The 19,101-nt window shown below is 36.0% G+C and overlaps 2 protein-coding genes across 3 annotated transcripts in view; one reads left to right on the top strand and one right to left on the bottom strand.

Annotated features, from left to right (window-relative positions):
• LOC145662437 (proton-coupled amino acid transporter-like protein acs) overlaps positions 1-3,252 on the bottom strand; it is a 67,013-nt gene extending 63,761 nt beyond the window's left edge. Inside the window, exon 1 of one of the 2 annotated variants that reach the window (XM_081728007.1) lies at positions 3,094-3,252. The gene's annotated coding sequence lies outside the window, so the exon portion shown is untranslated. The remainder of the gene's footprint in view (positions 1-3,093) is intronic. The other variant, XM_081728006.1, reaches the window with a different exon arrangement.
• LOC145662439 (proton-coupled amino acid transporter-like protein pathetic) overlaps positions 1-19,101 on the top strand; it is a 409,124-nt gene that overhangs the window by 13,322 nt on the left and 376,701 nt on the right. The window lies entirely within an intron of this gene.

Raw genomic sequence — 19,101 nt, 5'->3', positions numbered from 1 at the left:
CAGTGTATTTCCAACTACTTCATTTTTTTGGGGTGGGTGGGTGAGGGTGAGGATAAAGATGTCAACGTCTCGTCGGTTTATTTAATGCATTTCTTTGTATGTTACAATCTAAGTTTACTTCTATCTCCTTTTTACTTCAAGAAACGTTTGTCATATTGTCAACACTTGTAAAGGACAAATTATTATTACGTATACACATTATTAAGCAGGCCCATAGCCATCTCGATTTCGTAGAGAGGACAGAAATAAATGCAGCGAGAGAAGCAATGACAAAGATATCAAGGTACACCACAAAACTGTTTATTGACAAGTAGTAGGAGTCTATGTTCTTAACCGTTAGCCATATGCAGGCGCGCATCCAGAAATTTTTGTTGGGAGGGGTCAAATACTACAAGCCACTACGTCTATATAGTATTGAACGGGTATTATTCCGCACCCGAAAAGATGATAAATAATTGTAAAATAGTTCTATCTATATTTTCAGAAAAGAATGATATAACTAGATTGTTTTTCAGAAGAGAAATAGTACACATGAAGTGTAAGATCAGATTTTTATGCTACATCAATCATTTCCCTGTTAAACATGTATAGTTTTATTCAGAAAGTATAGAAATGTATGTTGAGTTAGGAAGTTTTATTGGTGGGCACTGACCAGGTGGTGTGTGCGCCCCTGACTCTGTGTGTGTGTGTGTGACACCGTTAGAAGACATGATTAGTAGTTAACATTGTTTATTTTTTATTTATTCATTTTGCTTATACAGTACATAAATATAGTAGCGTACACAGAAGTTGGAGGTGGCGGGGGTGGCGATGGCTCAGTGGTAGATGCTTACTTCTGGTGTGTGGGGTCACTGGTTCGATTCTCGGCGAAGTAAGTTTATGCTGGACAATATCAAGTCCATGGGTTCTCTCAGGGTACTTCCGTTTCCTCTTACATTCTCATCCCATTAATTCTATCATCATTCATTTGCGTTAATCAACCATCTCCTTTGCCTAAAGGGCATAATTGTGGGACATTAAGCTAAAAAAAAAAAAAAAAAAAAAAAGATTTAATAAAGTATGCATGAGGTTTTACATTGACGCATATCATTTTGTACTGCTCAGCGAGATCTTCAATCAGTGGCGGATCTAAAAGGTAAAAACTGGGGGGGGGGGCGCAGCCAGTACCCAGACTATGATAGGTATATATAACCTTTCAAAAATATATAAATAATAGCTTAAATTATTTTGTCACTGGAAAAACTGGGGAGTCCTAGGCCCCCCGGTCCTGGCCTAGATCCGCCACTGTCTTCAACTGGCATCTAACTCATCTATGCACTTTTTATTTTTTCATTAAACGCTAATATGACATTGTAGAACATGCTATTTAAAAAAAAAAAAAAGTACGGGACAAGAATAAACGACCGGAAATACCATTAAAACCAATGACGATTTTGGTCGTTTATTTATGTCCCGTATGTAATCTGTAATACCAGTTCTTTTCACTTAATGACAAATACTACATTACATAAACCCAAGACTACAAAGGTTCGTAATTAACATACAAATATTGCATGGGGAGCAAAAGAATAGTTTAGCACTACATTTACACTCAATTTGCACTAAACAAAAACTTACATCACTTTCTTCCGACCACTTTTTGTCCTATCCTACTAAGACTTCTTTCTATTATCCTCCAGAAATGATAGTGGGGAATGAAAGTACTAAGCGCAAAGCACTTTCATTTATTAATAGGAAAAGAAACTTATAAGAAAATAATACTACATACAACTATAATCGAAACAGTAAAGTTTTCTTCTGTTTCATTTTGTTTTAAATCAATCTTCTATACAGAAAAAATGAAAGAGACTATATTTGTGACTCCTAATCTCTTGAACCACTCGACCGATCTCGGTCAAATTTTCAACATAGATGAGATTCAGACCTGGGATGGATTTTATCATTCAACTTTCACGGTACAATTTAGGAGATGGGAAGGGGGCAGATATTTAAAAATGATCGAAAATGACCCGTTCGAATGATGTTAGTTCGAATCCATAGTTTTCGGGGTCGCTGAGATGAACAGTGACACTTTCGATGCAGTTTAAATTCAAATTGAAATGCATTCTCCCCGTGCGAAGAACGTGTATTCTGCTAATAATTAATTGTTTTGAACATTATTATATTGTAGCAGCTTTAGGGATATCAATACACAATAAAAGGCTTTATTCACTCTTTGCACTCAGTGTCTTTCAAAATAAATGGGATTCTACAGTTTATTTCTGTTCCCAGTTAACGTTGAAGACGTGGACATCACTGGAACTAGGTATTCTTTCGGAATGCTTTAGGTCCTACGTCTTGGATGCTTGTCAAACTTCAGTTTTATATTCTTGAAATGGGAAAAGATCTTGCAATGGGAGATGCTGATGCACCTGGCCAGAATCATATCAATTTTACGCAGAAATAAGTAAAATGCACTAAATTGAATTTTATTTGGAAAATAAAGTTTCAAGAATTGGTCATATTAGCATACATCAATTAGCAAGTGCAGTCGAGTAAAATTCTGTGTAATGTTCAATTTCAGAGGAGACAAAAAATAATTTAGAGCGGTGACAGCCCGCTCTAGCTCCTCTCTAGGTATGGGCCTACAAATAAGTATATAAAATGATTAAATGTCATCACTTTTATGATCCACATTTTTTAGATTTTTTTAAAAAAATATATAAAACACAAGTATTTCTGTAGTAATGTTCGTCATAGATTGTTATTAAGTTTATTTTCTCATCATGTTAGGGAGACAGATACATTTTCAACTAAATGATATTTTAAAATGGCAGTACGTTTAGTGTATTTGAAATGAATTTTACCGCGTTGTATTTAGGTCTTGTAAGATTCACACAAACTAATCTTTCTGAGGTTTAAAGTGACAAACAGGAAGAACCACATTATAACAAACGAACATAGAAATAGATGATAAGCCGACTGATATCGCATCCGGAGTTGAGATAATAATAATAATAATAATAATAATAATAATAATAATAATAATAATAATAATAATAATAATAATAATAATAATAATAATAATAATAAACTACTGGTAAAAGAACTTACCTATATAAGATGAACTGCTGAGAATATTTACTCTCTGAACGTCATCTCCGGGTGCCACACAAATGATAGTTTTAATCTGAATCTCCCACTGATCCAGAAATCCCCAATGATCCCTCACATCACGTGCTGTCATCACGTGAGATCCCGTTCGTCACAGACCTAAATGATGTCGAAATTATCCTGGCAAAGCCGATAGGTTCAAGGGAGGCAGTTTTTTTTATTTATTTTTTTCTTTTTAGTATTAACTTCTGACGCATTTCAATTTCGATATGATTTCGTCCCCTCCCCATCTTCTCTCATTATCCATGAATTTGCATCAAAAGGAACTGACCTTCGCAGATTACCAAAACTGATTAGCTCTGTTCCAAGCTCCAAGTATCATTTTCTTCTTGTTTGACATAACCTTTCTTAATCTCATTAAAGATCCCATGCGTTGAGTAACCAATACCCAAGTTGTATAATATATCACAAGGTTTCCTTTATTAGCAACAAGCATCTTCTAAACTGGTGTGTGATTTAATAAGAGCTCATTCATAACTGCTTGGATTGTTTAAAACCATTGCTCCGAAATCCAATTCGTAACAGAATTTTCACTCACGCTTAGCAGTAAATAATTCTTTTTTTTGTTCCACAACATTGCTTCAGTAAAAAAAAAAAAAAAAGAAAGAAAAAAAAATAAAAAAAAAGAAAAAAGAAAAAAAACTATATACACCAATCGTATTCCGCAATTTTGTTTCAAGATTGGAATTTTTCTTCACAGTGAATTCTTTATTTAAAACCTAACTGAAGTATAGTACTTACTAAAAGTACTATGAACTCGTATTTGAGAAGAAAGATAGAACATAATACGGAAGACACTTGTACAAAAAAAGAGTCTAGTATCTGTTCTAAGAGAGTGGATAAATTACAATATGAAAAAATGGCAATATACATGTAAGAACGAAAAGAAAATGTACCAAATGTAGATCTAAAATATTGGCATGCTTCTTAAAATTTTAGCAAGATCCAAATTTGCTGCTAAGATAAGGAGAGCAACATCTGGGTTAAAACTTTAGCAACATTATCTGGTGAAAACCTTCGTAAAACACGCGTTGCAGCATCGCACACAATTCATTTAGCGCAATATGGACTTTACAAGCTGATCAAGTATCATAATATCATTCGCAGTACTAAACAATTAATTTACTTTTCTTCATCTTCTATTATTGTTATTATAAATAATAATGACAATTAATTGCCCCCCACCCTCCAAGTCTTCGGCTCATCTGCAAATTGCCTGCACACTAGCGACATCTTTTGGCGTCAAATGGATGGCAACGGAGCAAGTGACGTCTATTAGTTAAACTGTGAACTACTGGAAATAAGCGCGACTGACAAACTGAAGCGTCTTGCATTTAAAATAATAATAATAATAATAATAATAATAATAATAATAATAATAATAATAATAATAATAATAATAATAATAATAATAATAATAATAATAATGAGAATTAAGAATACCTAAATATTTTTACTTTGATGTTTATGCAAACCGTAACTCTGAAATGTTTTGAAGTCTGCATATTCCCATTTTTATTTTTGCTAGCAATGCTAGCTCAATGCTAGTTTTGGGACCTAGCAACCTCTTAGAGGGATACACCCTCTGTTAAGAATGGGATGAGAATGAATAGGGTGGAAGGAGGATATTTGGAGGGAAGTATTACTTACAGACTAACATGTGTTTGCTTTATAATAAGAACATCATTATTGCGATGCAAATGACTGCAATAAAAAAAAACAGAAAAAAAACAATAAATAATAATGTTCAATAGTGCTGAGTACTAGAGACCTGCATGAGCCGGGCTTGGGCGGACCGACTCTGTCGTTGCGCGCGTGGAAAATGTTACAAAATGAAACTTTTAAAATTTATTGGGCCCGGGCCGGGCTTGGGCCAAGAATTTTGAAAAACTTATCGGGCCGGGCCGGACTCGGGCCGAAAATCTCCAAAACTTTTCCCAGCCCGGGCCTAGGTACATTGGCTGGATTGGGCTCGGGCCGAAAAATTCGGCCCGTGCAGGTCTCTACTGAGTACTTATCCGATATTTATTTATTTATTTTAGCCGACTGATTTTAAATCGGGAATTATGTTTTTCTATTTTCTTTGAAAGGATGTGATTTCAGTTATTTCTCCTTTAAGACTGACTAAGTGTTCTTTGCTTTAAAAAATGAATTTGCATTATATGTACTCGTAAATGTATGAAGGGTGACCGGAAAGTAAAGTTAGAAAGCCTGCAGTGAAACATGTGTATATTATTTCATAGAAGCAATAAATCCAACAGATACTACATATATTAGGTTAGTTTTCGACAATCTCCATATCGGGTGAGGCACTTGTCGCATCATGGATTAAGTTTGAAGATTCCCTCCTGGTAAAACTCTTGTTCTTGCGTGTTCAGCCTCATTGTCACGAAGTGTTTCACCTTCTCGCCTCAAGTGGATCGACGGTCTCCCAGGTGCTCCTTCAAGTGCAGGAACAGGTGAAAGTCATAAGATGTCGTAATGTGATCCTCCTGTTGTTCTGAATCAGATCCTCCACTTGAGCTGTGTTCAAAATCTGTTGATGCCGTACTGGGTCGGCCACTACGGTCCTCGTCGGTAACGTTTTCTCTAACAGCCACAAACTTTCGACACCATTCTGCGACATTTTGACGAAACATTACAGTCTCTCCGCAAACCTCTACCAGCTGCCGGTGAATTTGAGCTGCGGTTACATGTTTCGCCCACAGAAATCGAATAACTGAGCGGACTTAGCGAGATCAGTTTTTCAAACAAGGCACCATTTTGTGTTCACCTACAACTAGTGCCGTAGGTGGCGATGACTTAAACTCTTCACAGTTGCCAACTTCATGTATTAAAATTACTGCACACTCCGCATTCCTCTATAACACATGAAATTCCAGAAATATCCAACTTGTAACCTTAGTTTCTGATTCTGACTCCTAATATTACTTAAAATAAAAATTACTTAAACAAATATTACTTAGATTAAAGTAAGATTAAATAAAAATTACTTAGATTATTAGCTACTAAAATTACAAATAGGAAAATTTAATTTTCAGGTAGTAAGGCATATTTAAATAGATTTGAAAGAGAAAAGTCAGTAAAATAAAACCATTAAAATTCCAGGTCATTTCAAAAAAGACTAGAAAAAATAATTTGCCATATTAGTCAATAGGCTAAAAATCCAAGATGGCTCAGATATGCAACAATGCTCACTCTTTATAAACAATCCTGCATTTGAATATATATATGCTTCACTGTTAGGGGTCTGTGTGCGTGTGTCACTGTGAGGAAAAATTAAACAACAGTGGTTATAAGCTACTCAGGGCCGCAACTAGGGAAGAGCAAGCGAGGCGCGTCTAAAACAGGAATATGTTTTTGGGGCGCCAAATTTCGTGTTTGTCCCAGAGGTGAAACAAACTCTAGTTGCGGGCCTGAATCTACTACATATTTTTCATTATAGGATATAAATACATAAAAAAATCTTTGAGTTCAACGTCCCGCGAATATGCCTGTTAAGTTAAAGAAAAGGGATGATTCAGGCAAATGAATAATGTTTTAATAATTGGTGGAACGAAAATGTCGGAGGAAACAGGAATACCCCGAGAAGACCCACGGGTACGATGTTGTCCACCACAAAATTGCTTGGTCGGGGATCGAACCAGGGACCCTATGCAACAATGGTGAGAGTTATATTACTTAGCTGCCGTGCGCCTCATAAATAAATAAATAAACTTTTCCAGGCGAATAAATACTACCTATCAGTTGCAACGAACGACAAAGTTTTTAGCGCCATGAAAATTCGATTTTCTCGTAAACTACGCGTTAGAATTTATACTCAATTCATATTCTTCGAATTCAATCAGGTCTATCGACTGATAAATGTCTCATCTTTGAACATTTTTCGTTAAACAGTAATGATATTTGTAGAATTTAAAATCATGCGTATCCTTAAAAGAAATGAGATTGCGTGCTTCAACCCGCTTGATAAAACTCTCCGTATGTCACTATTATCATCTACATTATTTTGATTTAAAAAATCCAATAGGTATGTCGCCATATTGTAGGAGTACAGTAAAATGTGTCGCCAGTCACTGGTGACCACTGTTCTAACGTACAGTTTTTTTTTTTTTTTTTTTGTTTGTTTGTTTAACGGAAGTACAGGGTGTTTCAAAAATGAGTTTCAGAGTTTTAAGGCTTTGTGGTATTCATTACATTTAACGTACAATTAGAAATAACACATCAAACGAAAGAGCAACTCAAAGTTTTTGCTACAAGTGTTCAATGTGAGCACCATTCGTCACACGGCACACATCGAGTCGATACGCCAGAAAGACCCATAAACTTTCCGCCGAGATATGGCACAAAACATATTCAATTTAGGGGAGTCTCGTTGTAACTGTACCATCTAGTGGGTGTTTACTGACCTCCAGATGTGAACATTATGAGTGTTCACATTGCCACTTAGGACTAAAGCCTGTGACAAACATCTTGGCATTTCAGCTAAACGAATAAAACGCAAGCTCTGACGCGACGTTGCCGAATGCTAAGGGGTGTGGCTATGGCTAAGCAGACAAACTACAGCGCAATCACGTGGCAGAGAATAGACGTGGATGTGTACAAAATAAACATGGCAATAGCGCTGGCCTCTCATTTGCTAGCAGCATTTAAAGGAATCTTCGAGCGCCGCCTTCAAATGCCAAGATGTTTGTCACGCCATTTAGTTGAAACGTCTCGTTAAAATTCTCCATACAGACGGTTGCACTTAACTACAGATTCAGTCTTTGCAAAATGTAAAATACAAAAAGCTTTCTCTTCACTATTCGCCACCTTTGCTACTAGCGCTTTCTAACAGTAGACAGAGGAAACAATGCATACACATGCCTGCGTAGAAAACTATTTGAGTTGCTCTTTCAGTTGATGTTTTCATGTATTATTTATAATTGTAAGTTAATTGTAATAAACATTACAAAGCCTTAAAATCACAAAATTCATTTTGAAATACACTGTACTTTAAAATAAAAGAAAAATCAAACGAGAGAGAGGCCCGAAGCAAGTCCATTGACACGACATTAACCACAACCACAAGCTTTTTTAAAATTGAAATTGCGACCCTTTGTAATCAAATGCAAAGGTTTTCTTAATAAATCATTACTAAACGATAATCAGGAAGTTACATTGAATAGTTTGTTAAGTTATTGACATTCTTTTAGATAGCTTAAAGTAATTTGTACTAAATTATAACTCTAGCGCTGTGGCCTATGTAGGTCTGTGGCCGTCCACACAGGTTTTGGTTGGCTGATACGTACGGTCAGAAACAATATTAAGTATAAATTGGAGGTATGAGAAATAATAGCTCCAACCTATACTTAATATTGTTTCTAACTGTACTAATCAGCATATGAGCTTACATTGTATTTACTCTTCTCATTCACAGATCCTCATAATTAGCACACACATTTGGTATAAGTGATGTCAGGTACGATTCACAGCGGAACAAACTTTTTTCCTCCTTTCTGTTGGTCTATCATAGTGAGGCAATTCTAATTTTTTTTTAGTAAATTACCGATTATTCTAACATGGATAATCCGTACGTGTTTTATTCTGTTTCTTAGGGGAGCGGTGTCCAAGCAGTGGATCTGTCACCTCTGTTGTGGGGATTCGACTGCAGGTAATACAGGGGCGGATCCAGGGGCGATCGCCGATCGCCCCCTCCAGAAGAAACTTTATTGTTTTTTTTATATATAAATAAAATCCATCCCAGATTTGGAGCCCTTAAAAGTAGCATTATGACAACCCCCCCCCCAGAAGTCGGTCCTGGATCCGCCCCTGAGGTAATATGAAATCGTAGTGTTAAAAATCGTGTCTGTAGGGTTTTCTGAGTTATCCTGTTTCCTCCCACCTTCTCATTCCACCAAATTCTTCCATGATTATTCATTTTCATTGATGATCCGTTCCCTTTAGCCTAAAAATCATAAACGTCAGATGTTACAATACTGCATTTTCATTGTGTTTGTTTGTTCTGATGTATATAACTATTGTATAGGTATGTTTGCCATATTAAAAGTACTGTATTTGGCCACAATACAAGTAGTGAATATGCAATAACAATAAACTATCGCTTTACTAATTTTTTAAAGAACGAAATGTTTTCTAATTTCTTCTTTAAAAATTTGTGTCATTGAGTACAAGTACTGCACAACCTAATAAACACGGTATCTTTCCATGAGTTATCACGTTACTGTGGTTATTAACACATATTTCCTATGCATATTCATTTTCAACGCTGTTATGGTGAGAACGAGATTTTTTAAAAATCTTATTTGTTTTCAATTACTGCACGTGACGGGTAGTCCGATGACTACAAACCTGTATTCCAGCTTTTTGTAGGCGACATATCGTGGTGAGGAACGGCCTATACTCACTGGCGGATTTAGAAGGTAAAAACTGTGAGGGCCAGCCAGAACCCAGACTATGATAGGTATATCATCAGTTTACTATAAACTTTCAAAAATATATAAATAATAGCTTTCTCTTATTTTTGTCACTCAAAAAAATTGGGGGGGGGGGCGGTGACTCAGTGGTAGAGCGTTCACCTCCGATGCTTGGGGTCCCTGGTTCGATCCCAGCTCGCGCCGTGTGGACTTTGTGGTGGACAAACACCGTGCTCGTGGGTTTTATCGGGGTTCCCCCGTTTCCTCCCACTTTCTTCATTCCACCATTTCACTCATCTCTCATTGTCACCGTCTCCTTTAGCCTAACCGGCATAAACGTGGGACGTTAAACTTAAAGATTTCATTTCATTTTCATTTCAAAAAACTGGGGGCCTAAGCTTCCACCCACCCACTCCCGGCCCCGGGCTAGATCCTCTACTGCCTATACTGTTAAGTTTGATCTTGCAGATGGTCTGTGCACCAGATTCAAGCTCTAAGAGCCCATGTTAATGGTAGACTCTGTCTTTCATGACCGCAATGTTTCATAAGGATGCAAAACAAAAAAATCAAACTTAAACTCGCCAGCATAATTGAGTGTTTACTGTAATTAAATTAAGAGATGGCAAACTTCAGTCCGGAAAGTAAGACTTACTATTTCTTTTTCGATATCCAATCTTTCGGTGGTTTGAAGCAGCTTTATCGTTCTTTTCTATCTTGAACCAGACTTATTACTTCGTTGTGGTTTTAGAATTCCAAATTATGCTATGCAGAAGTATCGGAAGTCTTATAGAACAGCTATGTCTGTTCGTCTCTCTGTCGACAGATACCAAAGTGAAAAAGGTAAGCGGTACGTAACTAACTGTACAGTTAGTTACATAACTAACTAACTGTATGGCCTATGGAACCCCAAGGTTCAACGCCACGTTCACAAAAATTCTTGGACTTTTGTCCTTAGCCAACTGAATTCAGTTTCTACTTTGTTTTCCTATTCTTGCGAGATCCATCTTAATATTCTCCTCCTATCTGCGCAGAATTTCCAGTCAAAACTTTGAAAGTAAATGAAATGAAATCATTGAGTTTTACGTCCCACGGTTATGCCGGTTAGGCTAAAGGAGACGATGATGGTGAGTAATGAATGAAAGTGGGAGGAAACGGGAGAACCCCGAGGAAACCCCCACACAAGGTGTTTGTCCACCACAAAGTTCACTTGGCGGGGGCTGGGATCGAACTCAGGACCCCAAGCACCAGAGGTGAACGCTCTACCACTGGGCCACCGCGGTCCCAACTTTGAAAGTGTTCCTACTTTCTTCCATTTTATACCTACATAGCCTGACCACCTGAGCCTTTAGATTTGATGACTGACAATGTTTGGTAAGCCATATCTTTTTTTTTTTTTTTTTTTTTTAACTGAATCACAGTCTCAAGAATGGATTTCATTTCCTTTCTTAACCCTTTATTCGGACCGCAAGTGGTACAAGTAGATCATTTCAGGTTTTAGGTTTAAACTCCAGACAGCGAAAACGATAGTAGATAGCGGAATGTGGATTTCTGCAATCGATTCAATGTGCCTACAACAACAACAACAACAACAACAACAACAACAACAACAACAACAAAAAGAAAAAACACGAGGTGATTTCAAATGGCTATAAAGTCAAAGTTTGTTAGAATAGCCTTTTTGCTTCAGTACATACAGTTTCATCAACTCATCAAGTTTGTGTTGTGTTCATTACAGACACTCTTGGGTCTCAAGTGTTACTCAGTAAATATTGATGCTATGATCGAGATTGGACCACACTCTCTTAAGCATATCCAGCCTGATCGAGTTGAGAACTTAAGTAATGCATTTCTGCAGATTAGCCATAGCTTGGGATAGTGGAGGCACATACCCTCGGTTTCTGACATATCCCCAAAGGAAAGAATCACAAATAGTAATGTTCTGCGAGTTTCCTTCAATTTATTCTTCAAACAAACGCTTTCTTTCCAAGTTTTCTTTTTTCCTCTAATATCCTGAACTACACCACCAGCAATACACAGAAGTTACATTATGTCGCATAACACCTCAAGTACGTAAGCGGAAAACTAATCGAATCCCAAATATGTAATGTGGGGGCCCGGCGGGTCAGTGGCAAATTACTTACCTCTATGCGTGGGGTCCATGCCTCGATCTCTGGACATTGGAGGTGGAGAACATTGTGTCTATGGGTTTTCCCGGGATATTCCCGTGCTCCCACATTCCCATTCCACTAATTATTCCATCATCATTCACTTGCCCTAATCATCCGTCTCCCTTAGCTCAAAGAGCCTAATCGTGGGGCGTTAAACTGGAAGATTTTATTCCATTTCCTTTTATACAAATATGTAATGTATCTCTATTTTATAACTATTTTGTTCGCTATTTTATTCTCGTTTTTATGTTTGTTTTTTCTAATGCATGCCACACTTGTGCAATATTAATCGTACCATGTTTCACGCTTCCAACTTTTCCTATTTGCTCTGGATAAAAGGTTAGGACTCCAAGTCATTTTATGTAAGGATTAACTCCGCACTCAAACAGGGATAAGAGGAATTTTCATCAAAATTGGCAGCATGTATGGAATTTTTTATACACAAGGTGTACAACTTTGCTTCCGCTGTTTTCCCCCCAAAATATGACGCTTTAATGAAACAAATTGCTTACCTAGGCATTATTCAAAGTATTGTCCATCGCTGGCCACTACTTTCTCCCATCTTTCGGGCAGCGTACGAATGCCTCGTCAAAAAAATGTTTCATCTTTGGAGGCGATCCACGAATCGATCTACTTTTTGACTTCTTCATAAGATCGGAAGTGTTGGTCAGCCAGGTCATGCGCCATTGATCGAAACAGGTGCTAATCAGAGGGAGCGACGTCTGGAGAGTACAGCGGGTGGGGTAGGACTTCCCATCTTAACGTTTCCAAGTACGTTTTGACCACTTTTGCAACGTTGATCGTTGTCGTGCCTCTTGCTGTACTGCGGCCGTTTGTCCTTTAATGCTCGGTTCAAACGCATTAATTGCGTTCGATAACGATCACCTGTGATTGTTTCATTGGTTTTAACAGCTCATAGTACACGACGCCGAGCTGGTCCCACCAAATGCAGAGCATGATCTTGGAGCCATGATTATTCGGTTTGGCCATCGACGTGGAAGCATGGCCGGGATATACCCAGGATTTTTTGCGTTTAGGGTTATCGTAATAAACCCATTTTTCGTCCCCGGTCACAATGCGATGCAGAAATCCCTTCCGTTTTTGCCTCTGAAACAACTGTTCACAAACACACAAACGCTTTCAACGTCTCTTGGTTTCAACTCATACGGGACCCAAGTTTCTTCTTTCTGAATCATACTCATGGCTTTGAGCCGTTTTGAAATGGCTTGCTGTGTCACTCCCAATGATCGTGCCAATTCTTCTTGAGTTTGACGCGAGTCTTCATTCAGCAATGCTCCAATTCTGCATCTTCGAAAACTTTCTGTTTTCCGACACTATGCTGGTCTTCGACGTTAAAGTCACCGTTCTCTCACTAATAGCGTCTTCACCATAAGTACTTGAGAGCATTCGATGAGACTCAGCCGCAGTTTTCTTTATATTAAAACAAAAAAGAAGAACCTCCCGAAAATGGCGAGAATTTGGCTCGTAAACTGACATTTTCAATCGAGAACAACTTTACGATGCACACACAAATCGACTAATGCTTGAATGGGGTTATGTTGACAGATGTCCATGCTAACTGCCTGACATCTGTGATTTGTTTATTTCGACCGCTACTTACCGTTGTAGCCACCTATCGGAAAACGGCGGAAGCAAAGCTGTACACCTTGTACATACTTCATCAACGCTAACAAAATCCCCAATGAGCGGGAAGCAGGCTAATAACGCTTGAATAATGAAATCAGTGCTAATTGTCAAATTTTGTTTTTGGAAAAGTGTATGTTAGTGTAAAAGTGATTTATGCCTGAACTTGTGAATGTCAAGAAACAAGCACTAAGGAACGTAAATTGTACTCTGGAGTTTAAAAAAGTAATGAATTGAGGAAACTAAATTAGCAAATGACAAACAACCAATTTCCAGAACGTCCCACACGAAATAACTGGAGAATGAAGTTTGACTAATTTCACTACATTCAGTAGATTATGGCACAAAAGCGAGATAGAAATACTAAATTCTAATAACAAAATGTACTAGTTTTCATCAACAATTTCGACAATCTCTTTCAATTACGGAAAATATTTATTAAGAGTTTACAAAATCGAAATTTACGAATAATTCACTCAAATATTGAAGAAAGTAAGTGGCATAAACTAGTTTCAATTTTCATATTTTTGTAAATTTTGAACATTTTGTAATTAGTATATCGGAAATTTAAGAGCAAAATAGGAATTTCTGCCTTTGGAGATGGAATTTTATAAAGTTCCGAGTTGGCATCACTGTGTCCTACTAGAAATTAGCAAAACTCATACACTGACTTGTTTCTCTGTTATAGAAACGATTTCCCATTTTCCACGATTTATTATCTTAAGGAATTCATACATTCGAATAATCATGCAATCTCTTAATTTTTCATTATAAAATTATCACGAAAATCTTGTTAACCCTACAATGCATGGTTTTTTTTATGTTCTGTGAAAAAATAGGTTTGCTAGAGGAAACAAAAATAAGTAGCGGAAGTACCGGTACGCTTAATAGTGCCATCTATGCGGAAACAGTAGTATTACAACTATCTTCGAACGTTCCCAATCTGGTTCAACATGCATTAGCAATTACACACCGTTATATAGGAAAGAACAGATTATTTACCACTATGACCCATATCTGTCCCACTATGCATTGTAAGGTTAACTTGTTGGAGAATACTCATAAGGAAACAAATCTCCAATTTAATTTAATATATGCAAAACCGTCATATAAATGAGTTCCTCAAAGAGATTAAATACAGTGAAGTCTCGATTATCCGCGAACGAATGATGCGCGGTGCAGACTATCCGCAAGTGCCGCGAATTTTTTTTTAAGCCTGTTGCAGTCGCGATCAATTATTTTTTTATAAGTAGTCGCTGTACACTGACATTTCGCATACAAATATGTACTGTATGTTCTAAAACATAATTTAAATAAATTACATTGTAAAAATCAACATTTCCAACAGTAGATCACGTTACGAAAATGCAACTCTACTCTGATAAGCAGAGCTGATTGTTGTAAGGTGAGGAAAACGGGAATTGAAAAGAGTGATTTGCGTGAAAGAGTAAATTACATTTATCGTTCATTGCGGAGTGAAAGTCTGCGGGCGACCACTGAAGGGTTTATTACGAACCTCAAAAAACCCTATTTTAATCCAAGCCAACAACCGGGAAAGTACAGTAGACCGTACAGTGTGAAGGTCGAAAATTACAGATAGGCTTATATTACAGTATTTTTTGTTATTGTTTTTTTTTTATTTTAGCGATTTAGACGTAGATCAGAGGTATTTTAAAAGTTTTATTATCTTTTTGTACAATAGTTTTTTATGCTGAAATATTTTTTTCGTGTTTGCACCTCATTTTTGGTCCCTTTTTTTTTCGGTTTATCTGCTATTTTCGCTATCCGCGGTGCCCTTCACACACAATTCCGCGGGGGCTCAGTGGTAGAACGTTCACCCTTAAGAGGCCTCATCCCGGCGAAATTAAAATACCGCTAATTTTACAGTAATTATGTGATATCTTCAAATAGATAAAAGATAATTGAAATGTAGAACAACAGCGCCCTAGACAATATTATTTAGCGTGATGTACCGTTATCACAAGTCACCTAGTGGCTTTCCGTTTTCGGCCGTTTAGAAACGCGAAAATAAATGTCGATTTTCAAAGTGGCTCGAAATCGAAAGCAGATAAGTGAGTCGTGATAACGGTTTCTCATATAAAATGATATTGTCTAGGGCGCTTTTGTTCCACATTTCGATTATATTTTATCTATTTGAAGATATCACAAAATTAATGTAAAATTAGCGGTATTTTAATTTCGCCGGGATGAGGCCTCTTAATTCGATCCCAGCTCGCGCCAAGTGAACTTTGTGGTAGACAAAGAACGTGTGTGTGGGTTTCCTCGGGGTTCCATTTCCTTCCACCACTTTATTCATTTCTCATTATTACCGTCTCCTTTAGCCTGACCGGCATAACTGTGGGGCGAAAAATTCAAAAATTGTATTTTCAATTCCGCGGATAATCATGGCTTTACTGTACATCAATTGTAACATAATAACACTTGTACGTATATTTTCCTGTTAACATTGAGGAAGTCAATCATAAATTTCCAGGAGAATAATAAGTGGTTCAAATCATGAAAAGCAATTAATTAACTTAAAAAAATAATGATTCAACTGGCTGCAAAGATAATACGCGTGCACAGCATATCGTAGTTGCATTGCTTGCTATTACGTACTCCTAATCTCTTAACCAATCCATGTTAAGTGAATATTTATTAGATCTAGTTAATACGTAAGACCTTGCAGAAGAAATCTTATCCTCTTAGCTATCAAGCGCAAGTACTCAAGTCCATTCAATTGTCTCTCTTCCTTATTAGGTGGCACCTCATTTCTCAACACTGTCTTTATCTAGTCGTTAAAAGGAAAAAATGATGCAAAGGATTAGCTAACTAGGTCTCTAGTGACAAGATACATATTGAGATGACTTAAAAACTTTAACATTTATACAAGTAATTAGCAATCTAAGATATATTGCGTCAATAGAATCTTCCTTGTAATAATAATAATAATAATAATAATAATAATAATAATAATAGTAATAATAATAATAATAATAATAATAATAATAATAATAATAATAATAATAAAAAGAAAACACAAAATGATATTTTATTACCGAAACAATCTGTACAGTAATTCGTTACGTTACTTCAGAAGAATATCTCCAGGGTGACATGTCGACATGTTGACACATGAGTGCCTCCAGGCAGCGTAGTCGCTAACACTCTTGTCGCACGGGTTCGATTCCGGTCGGGACACTCGATCGATAAACTGTAAAAGTGTTATCAAGTCAGTCATCCTGAATGAGGTTTTCTTCATTCACACCAGGCAAATGCCGGGATGGTCCCCGGCCGCTTTCTTCGTTCCCCATTCCTTTTATCCTCCCGAATTCCCTGAGCAGTGTGACCGCCTTGCGACATCATCCGTCATACACTACGGGCTAACATGGCCATAAATGTCGAAAGCCCATAAGCTTAATCCCTAATCCTAATTACTAATCCAAGCATTCCTAATTCTAATCCTAGCATTACAACATCCTTGCGTATCATGCTCTTTTCTAATTTCACAAATATTCCATTAACATGACTTTTGCAATATCTTTATTAGAATGATTTCTATAATATCTCCATTAGAATGACTTTTAAATATCTTCATTAGAATGATATTTATATTAGCTTCATTAGAGTTATTTTTAATATTTCCATTAGATTGGCTTTGTAATCTCTTTATTAGAATGACTTTTATATATCCATGAGAATGGCTTTTATAATATTTCCACTAAAATGAGTTTTGTAATATCTTTATTAGAATAACTTTTATAATAGGTTTTTACAATATCTCCATTGGAATGACTTTCATAATAACTCCATTATAACGACTTTTATATCTTCATTAAAATGACTTTTATATTATCTCTACTAAAATGACTTTTGTATTATCTTTATTAGAATGATTCTTGTAATATCTTCATTAGAATGACTTTTATAACATATCTATTAGAATGGCTTTTCACGTAATATTTTTTTTATTAGAATGATTTGTATAGTATCTCCATTCGAATGATTTATATAATATCTCCATTAGAATGACTTAGAATAACTCTATTCGAATGATTTTTATAACATCTCCATTAAAATGTCTTTTGCCGTATTTTTTTTATTAGAATGATTTACATAACATCTCTATTAGAATGACTCTTATAATATCTCCATTAGAATAATTTCTATATCTCCATTAGAATGACTTTTGTAATATCTCGATTAGAGCGATTACATCTACATTAAAATAACATATAATATCTTCCTTACAATGGGTTTTGTATTATCTTTATTAGAGTGACTGTTTTATAATAGCCTTATTAGAATGAATTTTAAAATGTCTTTACTAGAATGATTTATAACATCCTCACTAGGACAGCTTCTGTAACATCATTATTAGAATGATTTATATAATATATTCAGAAAATGATTTTTATAATATCTTTATTATAATTAATTTACATAATATTTCCATTAGAATGACTTTTATATCTCCTTTAGAATAAATTTTATAATATTACCATTAGAAGACTTTAGTATTATCTTTATTAGAATAATTTCTATAATATCTCCATTAGAATGACTTTTACAATATCTAGATTAGAATGACTTTTAATATTTTCATTAAAATTTTTTTTACGATATCTACATTAGAATGACTTTCATATCTCCAATAAGACGACCATGATCTGGTAAATTATGTACTTAAAATATGAAAGAAATCGAACCAATTTATTTTTTAAATAATTCTTCATATTTTCTCCGAAGCTTCTAAGTTATTCCTCTATATTATTTGAATATAAAATCGGTTAAGAAATGAATGGAATAAAATGCAGTAATTGCATCCCAAGCTTGAAAGTTGCAGCACAAATATATGATGTTTTAATATGACATCAAAGCAAATTTTCCATGATAAGTTTGGTATTATAGTAACTATTCGATTTTCATGTTAATACGAAGTAATGTTTGAGATTTGTCAATCATCCTTTATATGTACAATCAGCGGCAAAAAACCTGCAACATGAGGATGTAAGTTTATTGTGAAACTACGCCTAACAGCACAGGGAATGAACATAACGTCTAAGTGGAACGAATCACGCCAGGATAAACCTCGGCCTCCTCACGTGCACACTTATTTTGGAGCAAAAGACTTCGTCATTTCACAATAAACTTATATGCTCATGTTGCAGGTTTTTTTGCCGCGGATTGTACAACTTGGGCTCGAAATCAGTGCTTATGGTTAAGTTTACCACATCTAAAAGAATGGAATGGAATGGAATCTTTAAGTTTTACGTCCCACGGTTATGCCGGTTAGGCTAAAGGAGACGGTGATAATGAGAAATGAGTGAGATGGTGGAATGAAGAAAGTGGGAGGAAACGGGAGAACCCCGAGAAAACCCACGAGCACGGCATCTAAAAGATATATTTCACGATAAGTATTGTTCTCTTTTACACTTTTACGTCCAAAGATTCTGTCATTTGGGCTAATGAAGGCTATAAGAAATGATTGATGACAATTAAATGAGCTATGAAAGCAAAACGTAATATCTGTGCCCTGAGCTGCATTTGAACGCGCAACACATAATATCCTATATTCGTGAAATGTAGCGTGTATTTTCTTTGTGACAAAGGTAAACCCTGTTGCTTGAGGCTGAAATGTTATAATATTATTAGCTTTTAACACAAGAAAAAATAAAATAAAATAAAATAAAAAGTAAAGAAAAATGTTCGTCGTTGGC

Source organism: Thermobia domestica, chromosome 10, assembly GCF_964235325.1.
Source record: "Thermobia domestica chromosome 10, izTheDome1.hap1.1, whole genome shotgun sequence".
NCBI classification, from domain to species: Eukaryota; Metazoa; Arthropoda; class Insecta; order Zygentoma; family Lepismatidae; genus Thermobia; species Thermobia domestica.
This window is presented reverse-complemented; position numbering and strand designations above follow the sequence as displayed.